At 43.7% G+C, this 19699-nt stretch overlaps 5 non-coding genes across 5 annotated transcripts; all 5 read right to left on the reverse strand.

The window, feature by feature from the left end:
- Nucleotides 1-4158: 4158 nt before the first annotated feature.
- Trnac-gca lies at nt 4159-4230 on the reverse strand. The gene has a single exon. It is a non-coding gene; the product is annotated as a tRNA-Cys (tRNA).
- A 4102-nt stretch (nt 4231-8332) lies between these two features.
- Trnac-gca lies at nt 8333-8404 on the reverse strand. Its single transcript has one exon. It is a non-coding gene; the product is annotated as a tRNA-Cys (tRNA).
- Nucleotides 8405-10079: 1675 nt separating this feature from the next.
- Trnac-gca lies at nt 10080-10151 on the reverse strand. Its single transcript has one exon. It is a non-coding gene; the product is annotated as a tRNA-Cys (tRNA).
- Nucleotides 10152-16768: 6617 nt separating this feature from the next.
- Trnac-gca lies at nt 16769-16840 on the reverse strand. The gene has a single exon. It is a non-coding gene; the product is annotated as a tRNA-Cys (tRNA).
- Nucleotides 16841-17726: 886 nt separating this feature from the next.
- On the reverse strand, nt 17727-17798 carry Trnac-gca. The gene has a single exon. It is a non-coding gene; the product is annotated as a tRNA-Cys (tRNA).
- Nucleotides 17799-19699: the final 1901 nt, after the last annotated feature.

The raw sequence follows: 19699 nt of genomic DNA on the forward strand, positions 1-19699 counted from the left end.
ACCTACTTATGTATATATAATAAATATTCTAAAACTGCATGGCCTCTCCCTTACTGTTGACATCTGACATGTACACTTGCCAGTGCATAATCTGACACAATCTGCTTCCTTTTGTGAGGCCCAGCCCTTACCTATCTCTGCATGTCTGACTGCCAGAGCCTCATGACCAGCACCCTCCTGCCCTAGTTCCCAGATGAGGCAGGTACATTAAAAATCTTGGAGTCCAAGCGCTGGAGAGTTGGCTATGTGGTTAAGAGAGCACTTGTTACTAATGCAGAGGACTCAGGTTCAATTGCCAGCACACAGCAGCTCACAACCATCTCTAACTCCAGTCTAAGGGGACTGATTCCCAGTGTGCACTCACACTGTACACAGACATTTCTGCAGGTAAAATACCCATACATATAAAATAATAAAAAATATCGTGGAATTCTACAGATAAATACCCTTTAAACAAGGTATTCAAATACAAGAACTCAACAGATCCTTTGGAGGTAAAGGACAGGGCAGATCTGGGAAAAAGCAAAAGTTCTTGGTACTCACCTGAAAAATAATATAGACACTATGAGAAGGGGAGTTAGGGATATTGCATGTCTACCAAGCTTAATGATCACTCAGATTAGAGATGATTATTTGATCTGTGACATTCCATATGTAGATTGAGAAAAATAAGTCATTGACTTCACTTTGAAAGGCGACATACCTGATTAGCAACCAAGTCATAACCGGAGTCTACATTTATGCTTAAATGGCCTCTTTGAAAGGTGTCCTGAGGCAGTAGACAAAGAGCCTGATTTGTCTCTTTTCCTCTTTGTTCTCCAATTGCAGACAGGAATTATCCTAAGAAAGGATCCAGTCCATAGCGGTTTAGAGGGATTGTTGGCTCTGCAGTTTGGTGGTGTTACCAGCATGTCACTACACCAGGAAGGGCCACCAGATGACTGTCACAAAATAGGAGCTGCTTCATATACAGACAAAGGCTTTCTCCCTGATCTGTGCAGATTTTCCCAGTGACTACTGTGTCACCTGTGTTGGTCACCCAAAAGCCCACTGTGGACTATGACTTCTCAATTCTTGTGCACTAGTTGGATATGACTGGCTTTATCCACACAGGTCTCCATCTGCCCTCAACTTCCCCTGCGCTTCTTCATAGAGCATCTCTGGACTTCTAGAAACCTTTCCTACCCAGAGCCCTCCAGCCTCCTCCTTGGGTCCTGTGGGGCAACTCAGTTTGGAGAGTTGAGTCCACCTCTCTCCTTCCTTCCTAATACCTTCTTCTACATCACCTGAGCTTCACACCACTCTGGACCTCACTCTCGCCTGCTGCACATCCACACAGAACTTGTTTTCTGACTTTCACTTCTGCTTTTCTCATTTTCTGATCCTGGGTTTGAAAGGGAGATATTTTACTGGAGAGTTCATGACCTGTCAGTTCAGCCTTTCTATGAGAACAGGGACCAACATCAAAACAGGCTTTATAACACCCAGAGCTCCGGCCTCAGGATGCACTTAAGTGGGTCAGTGCTCTCTTCCATGTGGACCCTTCTGGTTGCCACTGTGAAGTTCAAAGACTTCATAGATTGCGTGACACACAGTGAGAACTATTCTCCAAAGGGGCCTTGCCCATTGAGACAATGATGGTGGGAAGGAGGTCATGGAGGTCAACCCAATAATGAATCATGATATGCAAGAGATGTTCAGGGAAACAACTGTGTTTTATTCTTTGGGCAATGACTTATTTGATTATTTCAACAAGCTAGGAAATATACCTTCAAGTATAAATAATATATTTGAATCTCTCTAATGTGTCTCATAGGACTGAAGAATTCCATGTGAAGCTGTTGACTTTGCATGTTGCATATCATACCCAGCACATGTAATGTGAGTTAGGAGAACCTGGCTGGGTAGAGGGGTAGGTTGTTGCCTACCCTATTGTGGGGCTGTAAGCAGTCATTTTTTCACAGAGGGCCATCACTGGTGGTTCTTAAAATGTGGACAGGTTTCACAGGCTTGGGACAATATAAGAGTGGAACATCACACGAGAGATTTGTCTACCCAAGAAAAGTAAGACATGACTGAATAGGACTAACATTAGACTATGGGCAGGCCATTTGGAGTGCAAACATGGCCTAAGGAAGGTGAGGCAAATTGACTCACTCAGCCTTTCATCCTTCCCTGCAGGAAGACCCAGCATGTAGGGCCCAGGTGGGAAAAGAAAACCTTTCTTTCTTTCTTTCTTTTTTTTTTTTTTTTTTTTTTTTTTTTTTTTTTTTTTTTTTTTTTTTTCTGAGACAGGGTTTCTCTGTGTAGCTTTGGAGCCTTTCCTGGAACTCACTTGGTAGCCCAGGCTGGCCTCGAACTCACAGAGATCCTCCTGGCTCTGCCTCCCAAGTGCTGGGATTAAAGGCGTGCGCCACCACCGCCCGGCAAAGGAAACTTTTCTAATGTTCCACGGGCAAAAGGAGGTGTAGCTAGAGAACATAAAAATTGGAATCAGGGACTTGTGATCCTCAGTCCAGAAACAAGTGATGCTTAAAAAGCAGGAAGGAGGCTAACCAGAATCTTCTCAGCAGCAGCAGGAGAAAATGTCTGTTCTGAGCTTTAAAGCAGGGAGCTGAGTTCTCATAGTGAGCCACCACCCCAAGCAATAATGTGCCTCTGCACATGGTCAGTTTTTAGCTACGCTCACCGTTTCCAGGCCTTCTCTGCAGTCTGCTCTTTTGCACACTTGGTCACTATATGTACCAACAGCCCAGCATCCTATAGCCCTCAGGTGTGGCTGGAGTTACTAGTTGGGGCATCACTGGTGTTCAACACAGCCATGCCATTTTGCATCGTACATGGTTGTAAGTTCTAGCCCATGCTACCTGACACTCGGGGTCACTGGATGTCAGGAAGGATGTTAGCAGAAGAGTATACTCCCCTAAGGTAAAGAAGGGATCTGTTTTTATTAAGGTCAGAGTCCTCACTGTTTACATGTTTATCTGACAGGCTCCTTTCCGACCTATAGTGAAAACCTGAGTCCCCTCAATAAACCAATTATCTACTTGCTGTAGACAAAATATCTAGGGGTACTCGATATAACCAGGCTCTGTCATACATGGTAATTTCTTTGCCATTCAATATAGAAACCAAAACATTATTGTATCCCACATGGCTTTATTACAAGAACCCATGTTTGACGATACAAGATATGAACTCCTGCTTTTTATACAAATCCAATGAATCATGACATGTGTTTTAGGCACTTATTTTTAAAGACCATCAAAGACAAGTCACGTGAGGTATAATAAAAGCCATGAGTTGAACTTCTGAACTATATTCTCCTATCTGTATCCACAGTGGGTTCTAAGAGTTTCTATCAAAAAGCTATTTGTTCTCTAAAACCTAAAAAGTAACCATGTTTTTAGTTTTGAAATAGTCTATGTGATTTTTCCATTTTTTTCTGCAGAATTTTCCTTCCAAAGTTTGATTAACACATGGCATTACCTTCATCTGTTGCACTAAACACAGTACATAACTTGACTTCCCCCTTACTGACTTGCTAGTTCACCCTCTGCAACACCCCACCCCTGGATTTGAGCTATCTTTCTGAGCCACAGATCTTAGTGACAGGGATCAGAAGACCAATCTTATTCCTTCCTGGGGAGAATTCTTGGATAGAGAAGAAAAAAGATTAAAGAAACCAAGAAGTGCTGAAAAAGATTTGTCTGTCTCTTAAAAGTGCTGGTGTGGTCCAGTGACAGGCATTTTACACATCCACGTTTCACACACAGATGCTTATAGATGAGTGAAGGTCCGGAGCACAGAACTGCATGGACAGAGCCACGCTGAGGCAGCCTGGGCTGAGGAGGCTTCCAGGAAGCTCTGTAAGGTGTTTCTCATCTCAGCTGGTTCTAGAAACCACTGGGAAGTTTTTAAGGTACCTCAGCTCCACCCAGGGTGTTCTAATTGTTTGAGGCAGGCCTGGGAAATGGAATTTTTATAAATACTTTGATTAATCATAATTTATTTGGGCTGGCAAACCACATTAATAAATCCTTAATATTTGCTGTTTCCAAGAAAATAATTTCTAACTCTATTGTATAGTAAGGAAGAAGAAATTAAAATTCAGGTATCTATATATATATATATAAAAGTCAAAAACCAGGTGTGCGTAGGGGGCACCTGGATTTGAACCAGGGACCTCTTGATCTGCAGTCAAATGCTCTACCCCTGAGCTATACCCCCTGTTATTAATATACAGCTTAATTAATATCCTTCACTTCAGAGTTACACCCACATCACTTGCACCCTATGCATCATCATTTGGGAACGTCTAGGCTGAAGTCAGAGAAAACACATCACTCTCCTGAATAAAAAGCCTCAGGCTTCCTTCCTTAGAAACCCTACAGCCTCTGTTCTCCCGGCCTTCAGTCCCCAGGGTTAGACAGTCCTGGAGAGGGACTGACACTGACTAAAGTGACCCTCAGAGTCAAGCTGGAGTCCATCATGTGTGTTGGTATTCTAATTGTGCTGAAATGTGATTTTGATTGTATGTTAATAAATAAGTTGCCGGGTCAGAGCATTAGAGCCATAGAAAGAGCATGACGGTGTGACACGCTTTAAGCCATAATCTCTGTGTGTCAGGATACAGCAGCATTGGAGACATACTTAAACTTAGAGGCTGTAATACAGACAGTGACGAGCATCAGTGTTTGGTTTACAACAATGAGAAGCAGAATGATTGAAACGATTTACACACAGGAAATAGCTCTTTTTTTTTTTCGAGAAGCTGGGACACAGCAGGAGGAAGGGTGAGATTTTAGCTCTGAGCTCTGACCTTGGTTCTTTTACATTTTTTGTGTTTCTTATTTAATAAGACGGTTGGTTACATCTACAATCATGGTGTGACCTACCAACAGAAATTCCACAGGACTGGAGTGTCAGATGTGATGACAAAGTCAGTCCCGGCTTTCCAGGGAACTTGCTGCCGAACTACAGGCTGGACTGAAAGATGATCACTTCTCACTCAGTTAATACTGACAGAAGACAATGAAGAATAAACTCCTCCAATAAACAGTTGAAGGTAGACTTTGGAATCCCCAAATCACTGATGGACCAACAGTCACTAGGACCAGGAAATATTACCAGACTAACACATGTGACCCAGAAGTTGGTGGTGGACAAAGTCCTATTCCATGTAGAGAAAGTGTCTGTACATGGGGCTGTCTGTCGTACATGGCTTTTCTCCTCCGCTGGATCCTTAGCCTGTCCTCACATGAGCTTACAGCCCCTTACTCACTGTACTTTAGAATAAATAAATCATGGTGCATGGTACAGCTGGCTGGAAGTTTTTATTTTATAATCACATCATTTTCTTCTTAATCTGGAATATTAGTTTGGATTTCTCTACAAGGAGACCTTTATTTTATTTTTTTAAAGATTTATTTATTTATTATGTATACAGTGTTCTGTTTGTATGTATCCCTGCAAGGCCAGAAGAGGAGCCAGATCTCACTTACAGAGTGGTTTTTACCACCACCAGTATGTGGGTGCTGGGACAGTTGAGACTGCAGGACTCATACTGGCAAGAAAGTCAGCCATGCTGTTCTTGAACCTCTGAGCCATCTTCTCCAGCCACGGCCAAGGGAGACCTTCTTAAACTAGGTATTATTTGATACATGCGAATGTTTAATTTTTTATTTATGGTTTAGGAAAAAACCATGTTCAATAAGTGAGATTGGCCTCTTGTTTTGTTTTTTCCTTACAATCTCTGATAATTGTCACGGCATCCTCTTCCCTACGCCCATGTTCTCTCATTTCGTTGTTAATAACCTGCCGAGTCCATCTGTACTGCCTGATGACTGACCTCACTGACTTGATTTATACCGGTGCCAACGCTGTAGCGAGCTCATGGTGCAGCAGTCATGTCCGCAGAAGACAGCCACAGCACTCCTCCCCATTCTCCAGCTCTCACCCTTCTTCGGCTCATCCTCAGAGGTGTTCCCTGAGCCTTGAAGAGAGGATTCTTTAGGAGCCAGATGTACCCACGGCTTTGTCAGAGGCCCTGTAAAAGGACAAAGGGGAGACTAGTTCTGTGTCCTTGTCTAGGGACAGACTTGGTGAGGTCTACTTGGGGGCTAGGGCCAGAGCCTTGAAGGAGTTAAGGTTTCGGCTCCTAGGAACCCGGATTTCCCTTTTAAAGGCTGTGGTTATCAGTCCTAAGGCAGCTGTGCCTGGAGTGTCCTGTGTTCTCTTTGCCAATATTGTTTATTTAGCTCCATGCTGACCTTAGCTCAATTTCCCCCTGAAAACAGTATATAAGATGCTTTGCTTGCTAATAAATTGCTTGGCATAAAACATAGCTTGTGTAAGACCTCCTGACCACACCTTTTTTTTTTTTTAATCTTCTTTATCTTCTCATCTCCTGGTCTTCCACTTAGGGTTCCATTACTGAAGAATGACCTGTTGGTTCGGGTCAGGGGTTGATGTAAATGTCCAGTTTAAGGTCTGAGTACTCATTAGTCACATATACTCAGCACTTTGACCAGTTACGAGTCTCTGCATTAACTTCTGATCATGGCAGAGAAAAGCTTCTCTGGCCAAGGTTGAGGGCAGCATTAATCTAGCAGTATAAACATATTTAAAGGACAGTTTGACATGTCATTTAGCAAAACAACAGTAGTAGGCTCTTCCCTAGGACCTGTGACCTCCCAAGCCATGGGCTTTTGAACAGGTCTGCAGAATTCCCTCCTGTGGATCAGGCCTCAAAATGAATCCAATAGCAGTTGTATGCAGCCTTAGACTTCATGCCAAGTGGACGTATCTTGCCTGGCAGGTCAGTACTGTAGCAGGCAGGGGTCATTGCAGGGATACCATTGATGTCTGTTCTCCAGCAGCTTGTCTAAGCACCTTCCAGAACTATGAAAACATTTTCAGGTAAGTTCCAGCTTGTTTCTCTATGTCCTCCCACAAAAGGGTATAGTGTCTTCAGCAATAGTGTCTTTACTCTAGTTCAGCATACTCTCATCTTTAAAACTCTGCTAACCTCACCATGTCTTCCAGGCTGTGACTAAGTCCATTCCAATCAGCCCAGCTCTGTGCTGCTACTCTATTTCCTATTACATCTAATGGAATTTTGTGTTTCACATCATTCTCACTAGACCAAAGACCACTAAAATGGGACAAAGATGAAGTGTCATGACCATATTTCCTTAGTCTCTGTAGCCATCCAATCCCAGCCTCAGATACAGGATGTTAACTGAGGGGCTAAGCACTGACTTCTAGTAACTCCACAGCTCTCTAGGATTTATTTCTGGTTATACTAAGAGAGACGAGAGAGACAGGTGTCAGGTCTTCAGCATCTGAGGGTATCAGGCAGGGGGGTCTCGAGGGTGAGGTAGAAGAAAGCATGCAACAGAAACAGAGATTGCATCCAGCAGCCTACCAGGGTGGCCTGCACCCAACAAATCAGCCCTCCTTACTGAGGAAGGTGAAGTTACAGTGTGGTTTTTACACATAAAAGAAACTAATTAGAAAGAAACACCATTTATTTGATGGATGCCATGGTAGGAAACAGCTTGGATCTAAGCATTAGATGCAGACTGAGAGTTCTCTGGTTCAACCCTCCACACCCTGGTACCACCTAGTCTAAAATTTCTTTGTTAAAATGTAGTTCAATGTCATAATTTCTGTCCCTGGGGAAAGTGGGTGAATAGGGAGGGAGATTAAAAATTTTTTGGAACAAGTAGGGGCTCCTGCCCTGATTTTTGACTGTCATGGGTGCCCAGGGTACCAGGTTGGCTTCTGACATATCCTAATAATCTCTTTTTCTAGGTCTGAGGAGCTGTTCAAGTCTGGCTTTCCTGCCTTTCCACAGGAAAACACACTAAGGATGCAGGAGCCGGCTGGCTCTGAGCTTATCACTAATATCATGGCTTCAGACCATCTTGTCAAATAGACTCCCAGATAGAAACTGGGTATTCAAAGTGGACCTCATCTCTTAATGGTCAACTGAAGCATAGAAAAGCTGATCCCTCTATGATCAGAACATAGGACAGAGGTGAGGAGTGGACTGGGAAGAGCAAACAGGGAAATGCATGCAACGGGGAAGACACTAACTACAGTGAGCAGCTGGTGTGCTCAGGTGAAGACTTGTAAGCCCTGTGGGCTCTGGGACCATGAGTGACTGCAATGGATTAAGGAGCTAAGCTACACACACTCTGAATTATAAAGCCCAGAATGGAGGATCTGGGATTAGTTGAGAATTCCCAACTAATAAAGACCTCCTAGCTTCACTGAGTTCCCCCCAAGGTGAATGTGGCAAATTAACTACCAAAACATTCCAGCAAGGGGGCACCTGGATTTGAACCAGGGACCTCTTGATCTGCAGTCAAATGCTCTACCCCTGAGCTATACCCCCACCTGCTTATTAATGTTTCACAGGCACTCAGAACCTGCATGGCCACTCCCTGGCTGTTAACATCACAGGTACACATGTCAGTGCTCTGCCATCATCTGCTTCCTCCTATGAGACCCAGCCCTGAGCTGCTTCTGCACATGACTGTCATGTCCTCATGAATGACTAGCATCCTCCTGCCTTAGATCCTAGCTGAGGCAGGGGCATTAAATTCAGGAGGCCTGCTTCTGCAGACTTCTTCAACTCAACCAAAGGAGCCATGTGCATATATACTGGCTGCTTAGCTGACCTTTGGAGGTGAGCGGGACTGGGATTGTAAAAAGGGAAAGTTCTCTGTCCACCGAGAACTTGGTCAGACTCTCTGGAGGGACCCAGGGTCTGATGTATCTCAGCAAGCTCTACAGGCAATTCTGACAGACTATTGGGTGTAATCCCATCCCTGAGCTACACCCCCACTGGTACCAGTGTTCCCAGTTAATTAATTTCACTATAAAGTTAAATTACACATTCTCTCAGACCTACTTTCCAGAAGCAGCCAGACCTGACTGGTGAGATGCCTTCTTCATCTCTGAAGCTTTCCAAGTCCACACTATTTCCTTTTAATCTTTGTTTATTCTTTTCTAATACAATACATCCCAACCTCAGCCTACCTTCCTCCACTGCTCCTGGTAACCGACCCCCCACTTTCCCTCTCCCCGAGAGCCAGTGCTCCTAAATTTCCCTTCAGAAATGAGCAGTGATATCAGCTGAACACAGCATAACAAGGTGCAATATGACTAGGCACAAACTCTCATATCAAGGCTGGATAAGTTCCCCAATAGGAGGAAAAGGGTCCCAAGAACATGGGAAAGAGTCAGAGACACCTGCACTCCCACTGTTAGGAGTCCCACAAAACCCCAACTAAACAACCACAGCATGTCTGCACAGGACTTAGCACAGTTCCATGCAGATTCCAGGATGCAGTTTCAGACTCTTTGAGCCCCATAAGTGCTGCTTAGATGACTCTGTGGGCTGTCTTCCCCAGTGTACTCCACCCATCTGGCTCCTACAATCCACCCGACACCCCTCTCCTCCTTCCCTGAAGACAGAATGGCTGCCTCTCAGAGCCTCTCACAGTGCCCTAACCTGCACTGTCAGCAGCAACACTACAGGATCCCTCTCTCCTGGTACAGCAGATGAGCCAGGCTTTAGCCTTTGAGGATGAAGCAAGTGAGCAGTGGGCCCTGGAGGGGGAAGAGGATCATGTGGGAAATGTCCGCCCTCCACAGACAGCCCTGTTCTGGGATTTGTCTACTTTGTTCTGACTACATGTTCACCAAGCAGCCATGGAGGGAGATATTTTTTTGTTTGGCTTTCCTTTCTGGTCCCTGGACACTGGATGTCTATATGGCTGCTGTGCCTGGAAAAATCAGAAGAATTCTCCATCATACTCCTTGCCTTCTCTTTAAGAACCCAACAGAACCAGAGAAAATAGATATGTACAGGAAGAATGTAGACATTGAATAAAAGTAGGAGGGACATGGAGCTAGTAGGAAGAGATAGGAAGCAGCCATCCATCCACATAAATGGCTACCCTGTAGCTTCCAACTGCTGAGGACCATAAGTGCAATAAACAGAAGCATAGGACTGAGTGTGTGATAACTCCATAGGTAAAAACATAAAGAAATAAACTTATGGTAGGGGGCACCTGGATTTGAACCAGGGACCTCTTGATCTGCAGTCAAATGCTCTACCCCTGAGCTATACCCCCTCCCTACCAGACATGTTTAATAAGTGCCTTTTACCTTCATAGTCACACTCAGCATTCCTTCAATGTATACATTTTACTTGGTAAGACTATCCCTGCTGCTTCCATAAACTCAGCTCAGAGAGCTCCCTCTCTAGTCCCCAGTGTCTCTAACTCTGCCCCTTGTTGTCATGTCAGCAACATACACACACACACACACACACACACACACACACACACACAGCCTGTAGGAACAGCATAGCTGGAGACAGAGAGACATAAGCTACTATAAAGGACTTCAGATTTACATGTCTGGTTTCTTCAGTTATACACAAGTCCTCAGTGTGAAGAGACTGCCTAACATCTTTGGGGGAACAGTGGGGTACCTGCATGTGAAGACATCTCTCCAGCCCATGGATGATCTGAGTGTTGCCCCTGAGGGTAGCTGCTGGGTAGATGGTGAAGACATCTCTTCAGGCCTGAGTGGGTCATTGAGGAGCTCTGACAGCAGAGCAGGAGGACACAGAGGGTCAGGAATTCTGAAGCTGTGGCCTCTACCCTGGCCTTCAGATCAATCACCACTGCACACACTCATTGTCATATGTTTATATCAACATATATAGCACAATTCAATTATTTTGAAAACTCATTATTGTAAAAGATTATTAAGAAAAAAAAAACACACACACACAACACTGCTCCGAATTCTTTTCTTATTGCTCCTGTTACCCAAAGGGAGCCATTCTCCAAAAGGTTTCCCTGTCTCTTCTAGTCTTTCCTGTGCACATATGTAAAATGCATAAAGCATGACATGTCTTATTTAATCAGGTCTGGACAACAGTAACTAACTGACTTGTAGAAGAGGATTATAATTTTCAGGCATCTTCCATTTTCACTTTCCCATTACATTCATATCCCAACCTTTAGTTGGATGACCTTCTATGTTTTTATCATGATGACTTGTCAACACTGTGTATGGTGGATGTGCATCATTCTAAACATAATGAAGATATCAGGCAGAACTTTTGATTTTCCTGAAGTTAATGGTAGTCTTATATTTAAACTGTTTCATTTTCTTTAAATATCTCTATCTTCCACAAACCTTGAGTTCTCCATGAAATACTATTTAGAATAATATTCCATGCATGGAAACATTTCTACTGTCTAATGAACATTTCTACTTTCTGTTTTCCAGGAGTGACCTGGGCTCCTGATCCTTTTGTTCTGGTTGTCCCCAAAGGCCTGCTGCATGGTCAAGGCCCTGTGACTTCCTTCACCATGACATTCTTCTTTTCCACCATCTCTTCTGTGTGGAAGTGTCTCTTTCCCAGATTTTGAGTTCTTGGATGTTTCTTAACAAAATGGCACTCCTTCTTTTGGGAGATGAACCCCTCATGTGAGATGTGAATGGATATAAAATTTATAGCCTTTGTATGTCTGATAAGGCATATAATTCTTCCCACACACTACACCAATAATCTGTATATTTAATTTAAATATTTTTCATAAAATTATGTGGTGGTTTGAATGAGAAAAACCACCAGAAGTTCATGTATGTGAATGTTTGGTCCCCATTTGGCAGACTGTTTAGGAAGGATTAGGAGGTGTGGCCTTGTTGGAGGAGATGTGTCACTGGGAGGGGACTTTGTGGTTTCAAAATCCCATATCAGGTCAGTCTTACTCTCTGCCCCCTGCTTGTGGATCAGATGTCAACTGTCAGTTAACTGCTCCAGTGCCTTGCTTGTCTACCTGCTACCATGTTTCCCACCATGATGATCTAACCCCATGCTATTGTAAGCAATCCCCCCATTAAATGCTTTCTTTATAAGTTGCCTTGATCATGGTGTGTCTTCATGGCACTAGAATAGTATATTAACTATATATTTAACACTATAGTAACACAGATAGTAAATGAGAAGTTGATATCAGGGCTTGATATTCAAGCAGTTGAATAGTGTAAGTGGAACTTAATGGGCCATGCTAATAGTAACTAAGAAAACAGTTGTACACAGAGCAATGTGGCTGTGGAGTTCCTGTGGTGGTATTCTAATTGTACTGAAATGTGATTTTGATTGTATGTTAATAAATAAAGTTGCCTGGGTGTCAGAGCTATTAGAGCCATAGCAAGAGTGTGGCAGTGGTGGCACACGCCTTTAATCCCAACACTTGGTAGAAGAGCTGAGTAGATCTCTGTGTTTTCAGTGATACAGCCAGCATTGGAGACATATGCCTTTAAGACCTAGGGGGCTGTACATACAGACAGTGACGAGGCAGTCACGTGTTTGGATTTACAACCAATGAGAAGGCAGAACAAAAGACTATGAAAAGACAGACAGACAGGAAATAGGTCTCTTTCGGAGAGCTAGGACCACTGCAGGAGGAAGGGGTGAGATTTTAGCTCTGAGCTCTGACCTCTTGGCTTTCTCCTTTACATTGGGTTCTGTGTTTCTTATTTAATAAGACAGTTGGTTCCATCTATAAGTTCCAGCTCAAAAGATTGCAGAGGGGAAGAATACTAAAATTCTTATGATTGATTGACAAATAATGTACCTGCCTTTTGCTCTTGACTAAAAATCTGCCAGAGGCTAAAGTGAAGAGTTTTGGGCGAATGTCATTGTCAGAGATGATTCCAAGACAGCCTGGTGTTGACTGTGTCACGTGGTTCTTACTGATCCTCTTCTGCAGATCTACAGTGAAAAGGAGCAGGAAGGACAAACAAAATACAAATGGATGACACTGGTTCCTTGGAGTCATCTTCCACCTTTGCCTCTTAAAACCATTCTACCTCTTCTTCACTGTAGAACCCTGAGACTTGAATAGAGGGGGTTGATGCAGGCATCCCATTTAGGACCGAGTGCTCCAAAGTCTGTCACTCTCTGTCCAGTGTGGGTCTCTGTGTTCATTTCCATCTAATTCAAGTAGAAGCTTCTCTGATGTGGAGTGAGCAAAGCACTGATCTATGAGAATAGCAGAATGTCATTAGGAGTCATTTTATTGCTATGTTCCTTTAGCAAAAAAAAAAAAAAAAAAATAGAAGTGGATTTCCTCCAAGGGCTCGTGCCCCAGCTAGTCTAAAGTTCATGGCCTTTGTGGAAGTGTCAGATGTGGGTTCCATCTCCTGGAGTAGGCCTTAAACCCAATTTTTTAAAAGTTGTGGTTGTGCTGGGTGGTGGTGGCAAACACCTTTAGTCACAGCACTCTGGAAGCAGAAGCAGGTGGATCTGAGGTCAAGGCCAGTCTGATCTAAAGAGTGAGTTCCAGGATAGCCAGAACTACACAGAGAAACCCTGTCTCAAAAAACTAATAAAATAATAATAATAATAAATAATAAAATTCAAACTTGTGGTTACTCCCATAACATCCATGTCATTATTGAACCAAGGTGTCTTGTAGCCAGATGAATGTTATAGGTCACAGGGTTTGTATCTGGGTGATATTGATAATTACCTTTCTCCTCTGGTAATTAGTGGAGTGCCTTCAAGCACCATGAATGCTTGTCAATATGGATGAGGAAGCTGAGCATCAGTTTAACTTCTCCATGTTTTACAAGGTAAGTAAGTGCTTCAGAGAACCAGACTACCTCAAGATCGAGCTGTACTACTCTTGGATATCTACCCAAAGTACTCTCCATCTACTGAAGAGATACTTGCCCATCCATTTTCATTGCTGCTCTATTCATAATAACCAGAAATTGGAAACACCCTTGACATTTGTCAACTGATAAATGAATAATGAAAATGTGGTACATTTATATAATATAATTATTTAGCCATTAAGAAAAAAGAAGTTTTGAAAATTTCAGGAAAATGAATGGAGCTAGAAACAATCATCTGAGTGAGGTCCAATAACCCCAAAGACAAATATTGAATGTTTTCTCTTATGTGAAGGTAAGCTTTTAAACATTTGATCTGTGAGTTACAACCCAAATAACCACAGAGGTTAGGTACCTATTAGCGAACCATGTGGTGGGAGAGGATCTACCAAAGAAGGGAAATAGAATAAGTACTATGGAGAGATAAGGGTAAATTAGAAGATTAAATAGGGAGAGGGATGGGAGAGAAGGGAAAGAGAAGGACTATGGGGAGGGACATCTAACACCGGTCTTCTGACAGCTTACATGGAGGTCTACTACAATAGAAGATTCCTAAAATACATACCTATATCAAATGAATTTAAATGCCACCAAGTAAAACCTCCAGTGCCAGGAATGGGTTATACCTTATTGAATTGGTAGCCACAAGTGTTCCATGAAGCCCCCAAACATCACCATCTATTCCCAAGTCTATTGGTCGTTCTCCACAACCTGATGGTAAGACCCCATTGCTGAGGACAAAATGTATTTCTTTAAAAATATTTCCATTAATTTTGAGATTTTCTTACAATATATTTAATTATATCCACCTTCAACTCCTTCTTTTAACTCCTCTTTACAGGTCTATCTTACCTTACACCCCCAGCATACACCATCAGCTCTTGTCTTGGCCACTTAAGGAAAATTGAGTGTGAACTTAAGGAAAACACCACAGTTAAGCATCCTTTCCAGGACCAAATCTGATGTCTTTAGCACAACTGAGAGAGATGGCATTGAGATTGGGTAAGGATGGAGAGGAGAAGAGTGGAGGGCAGACTTTAATAGAAAAATCTTGCCAGGTCAAGATCATTAGGAGGAACCAGTAGATGGTGAACATGTAGGAAGCTGGGTGTGGTGACAGGGTAGAAGAGATGCTTACTCTGTGAATCTGCTGATTCTCATTCAGCAGAAGCTTGTATTGGGAATCATTTCTGGACTTTCACCCTATGCTTCCCACCTTATAATTTTCTGGTCCCATATTTGAAAGAAAATATCAAAATCAGGGAGATTTTTGCCCCATGCTTATCCCAAACCAGCAGCTCAGCATCAGCAGAGACCAGGTACAGAGACTCAGAGCTCAGCCCTCAGAATGCACTGATTGGGGTCAGGTACCTCTGCCATGTGGCTCCTTCCTCTGAAAGCATCACAGTGAGGATAAAAGACCACACAGATGCTAAGGATGCAAGAGAGTACTGCAGCTAAAAGATGTAGTCTGTTGAGACAGAACCGGTAAGGGTATCAGGGAGGCTATAGCACAACTTTCATGATTGGCATAAGATGACTGGGCAATCACAGAATGCTTCTCCTCTGGAAAATATTCATTCCTATTTATCTAGTAAATATACTGCCAGTGTATATTTCATCCATAGAATAAGACTTTCCCAAAGAAATAAAATCACTACACCAAAATCAGGCTCAGAAGCCTCATTGGTGGATTCCTACAAATATATAGGCAAATAACACAAAGAGATTACCACTGCTCAACTCAATGTGGAGTCAGCACAACCTTAGTATCCAGTCTTCTAGAATGTGTGTGTGTATGTGTGTGTGTCTCCAAATGAGCTAACTATTTTTAGATAAGTGTTTTCATAAATAGAAGCATGCAGTTGGTATTTTGTGATTACTAGTCTTCTAGAATGTGTGTGTGTATGTGTGTGTGTCTCCAAATGAGCTAACTATTTTTAGATAAGTGTTTTCATAAATAGAAGCATGCAGTTGGTATTTTGTGATTACTAACCATCAACACATGCCACAGTTTCACATGAATGTTCCAGAAAATATCTGATTGAGCATTGGATCTTCCTAAGAACTGTCACTTGTTACAGAAAAAAATATCCTAATAAATGCTTATGTGAGACAAGGACTTGTCTTTCAAGTTTGGGGAGATCAACATCCTCTAAAACTCCACTGGAGTTTGTCACTGATGTGGCAATTCACAGGAAAGACAGAGACACTGTGACCCAGCACTGTGCTGATTTGATTCTGTGTTTGGTCTTATGGAATCCTAGTCTCTCTGCAGAAAGAGCTGAGGCCTTTAACACAGTGTGTATGAGGAGGCTGCAAGTTTCCTCTATGTCTTCAGGAAAAACAGCAGACAGAGGAGCTGTCCATGGTATGCATCGGAGATCCAGCATGGTTAGGCTCTGCTTGGCCCTTCACACTGAGCTGTGCCAACAGCTGCCAAGGAAGTTGGGATCTTTGGTGAGAAGTTTATTACAAGGAGTAACACTTAAAACACGGACACATGGCTGCCAGAGCACAGATGCTAAGCCTTTAGAACTGATGCCAGTCATGAGCCACCAGTTGGATGCAAACCAGACCCATGATAAGTTTGGGACCCCTGTGATCTATAGAATACATATATCTAATTTTCTGATGCATCACATCTGACAGCCTGAGCTTCCACATCCCCAGTCCTGATGAATCAACTGGTTATATCTAACTACAGTGGAATACCAGTCCAGTTTCCCCTACTTCATTTCTTTGGGGTCTTTTGCCTCCTGCCCACTGAATCAGTACGCTGACTTCCATACCCTGAGAACCACCAATGGTTGAGGTTTAGAGAAGTCTCTCTGTGTTCTAAAAATGCCGAAAAATTGATCACCTGACAGACTTGACTTCCAATGAATATACTTACACAGCAAGCTGTCACATTCTTATACAGGCGAGGGATCTGATTGGTGATGGCAGAGCTCTGCCCTCACTGGGTGAGGCCCAAGACATATGAGACAAAGAGAAAGTAGGTCTGTACTGTGAATGTGGTCACTTAGTTTCCAAAATCACATAAATAAGGGGGCACCTGGATTTGAACCAGGGACCTCTTGATCTGCAGTCAAATGCTCTACCCCTGAGCTATACCCCCACTGGTACCAGTGTACCCAGTTAATAAATTTCATCTGTGTGGTAATATGGTTTGACTACAAAGTTAAATTACAGATCCTCTCAGACCTACTTTCCAGAAGCAGCCAGACCTGACTGGTGAGATGCCTTCTCAGCTCTGCAACTTTCCTGGCCCATCCTTCATCAGCACCATCAGCCAAGGAAATGGAGAGGAGCAGGAGGAAATGCAGACCCATTTCACACTGCTGTCCTGGTTAGCTCCTGAGCTGGCCAAGTGCCTTCCACCTGGGCCCCCAGACTCCCCTCCTTCCCTGAAGACAGAATGGCTGCCTCTCAGAGCTCTCACAGTGCCCTAATCTACACCATCAGCAGCAACACTGCAGGATCCCTCTCTCCTGGTACAGCAGCTGAGCCAGGCTTTTAGCCTTTGAGGATGAAGCAAGTGAGCAGTGGGCTCTGGAAGGGGAAGAAGCTCACATGGGAAAGGGCCACCCTCTACAAACAGCCTGGTTCTGGGATTTGTCTCCTTAGTTCTGACCACATGTTCACCAGACAGCCATGGAGGAAGATAATTTATTGTTTGGCTTTCCTTTCTGGTTCCTGGACACTGGTTGTCTTTATGGCTGCTGTGCCTGGAAAATTTTGAAGAACAGTCCTTGCCTTCTCTTTAAGAACCCAACAACAGAACCAGAGGTATTGATATATGCAGAAAGTGAGGAGATATAATAAGAATGTGTGAGACATGGAGCTTATAGGAAAAGATGGGAGGTAGCCATCCATCCACATGATAGGCTGCTCTATAGCTCCCAGCTCTGCTGAGGACCATTAGTATAATAAACAGAAAAGACATAGAACTGAGTGTGTGTGATAACTCCATAGGTAAAAACATAAAGAAATAAACTTATGGTAGGGGGCACCTGGATTTGAACCAGGGACCTCTTGATCTGCAGTCAAATGCTCTACCCCTGAGCTATACCCCCTCCCTGCCAGACATGTTTAATAAGTGCCTTTCACGTTCAAAGTCAAACTCAACATTTCTTCAATGTATACTTTCTACTTGGTAAGACTAACCCTGCTGCTTCTATAAACTCAGCCCATAGAGGTCCCTCTCCAGTCCCCAGTGACTCCAATTCTACCCCCTGTTGTCATGTCAATAACACACACACACACACACACACACACACACACACACACACACAGCCTGTAGGAACAGCATAGCTGGAGACAGAGAGACATAAGCTACTATAAAGGACTCAGATTTACATGTCTGGTGTCTTCATGTATACACAAGTCCTCAGTGTGAAGAGACTCTGCCTAACTTCTTTGGGGAACAGTGGGGTACCTGCATGTGAAGACATCTCTCCAGCCCATGGATGATCTGAGTGTTGCCCCTGAGGGTAGCTGCTGGGTAGATGGTGAAGACATCTTCACCTGATACGGTTCAGGCCTGAGTGGGTCATTGAGGACCTCTGACTTTCCCATTACATTCATATCCCAACCTTTAGTTGGATGACCTTCTGTGTTTTTATCATGATGACTTGTCAACACTGTGTATGGTGGATGTGCATCATTCTAAACAGGACAAAGACACAGATAGTAAATGAGAAGTTGATACCAGGGCCTGGATTATTGCTATGACCAACCTGACCATTCTGCTTGTTAGAGGAATATGGAAGATGTTGAGACTCTGGATTAGAAAGACAGTTGAATGCTGTAAGTATGACTTACTGGGCCTTACTAATAGGAACTTGGATAACAGTAATGTTCACAGTAATGTGGTTGTGTAGTTTCAGCTCAAAAGAGGCAGTGTGGGAGATTTGTCCCCAACGGCATGGGCATGGGTGATCTGGCCCTAGCCTTTGCCTGAACAGAGCAGGAGAGCTGGCACTTATCATGTGAGCACGAGAGAGCTGTCCCAGCTCCTCATTGATGCCACTTGTGGGAGAACTGGCCCAACCCCTCAGAAACACTAGGTGGTATAGATTCAGGGTAGCTGGTCCTGCTCTCACTTGGGGATAGTGAGAAAACTGGCCTAGGTGGTGAGGTGCAGGTGAGGCAGGGGCATGGAGAGCTGGCCCAGATGGCATTTGAGTAGGAGAGCTTGCCCCATCCCTTGCCAGCTGATACATGTATGCAGGAGAGCTGGCTTCTCCACTCCCCTGGGCAGAGCAGAAGAGCCAGCCCAAAGGCATTGGAGCAAGAGGGCTGGCCCTAACCTTCACCTGGGCAGAGTGGAAGAGCTGGCTCTGGTGGCATGGGAAGTGGGAGAACCAGTCCAACCCCTCACCTGGAGCATTGCTGGTGTGGGAGAGCTGGCCTCACCCCTTGACCGGGCAGAGTAGGAGAGCTGACACTGGTGGCTTGGGTGCAGGGTGCAGGAGAGCTGAGCCATATAAGCAGAGTTATTCTGTCCTGACCGTATGCTCCCAAATAACTGCAGCCACTTCCCAAAATACTGACTCAGAGACTTAATATAAATTATAAATGCTTGCCCGATAGCTCAGGCTTGTTACTAGCTAAGTCTTACATTTAAATTAACCCATATTTCTTATCTATGTTTTGCCACATGGCTCTTGGCTTGTTACCTCATTTTCTATATGTCCTGCTTCCTTGGTGGCTGGCTGGCATCTCCTCGGGCTCTGACCTTCCTTTTCCCATTATTTTCCTAGTTTGATTATCCAATCTATAATTCCTGCCTGGCTCCTAGCCAATCAGAATTTCATACAACCAATTCCAGTGACAAATATTTACACTGTACAAGAGGATTATTCTACAGCAGACCCAGATTACATTGGTATGGGAAAGATGGTCCTATCTCTTGCCCAAGTGGTATGGGGGTGCTGGCCCCAGAGTCATGGATTTGGGAGAGTGGGAGAGCTGG

Source organism: Peromyscus leucopus, chromosome 3 (assembly GCF_004664715.2).
Source record: "Peromyscus leucopus breed LL Stock chromosome 3, UCI_PerLeu_2.1, whole genome shotgun sequence".
Lineage (NCBI taxonomy): Eukaryota > Metazoa > Chordata > Mammalia > Rodentia > Cricetidae > Peromyscus > Peromyscus leucopus.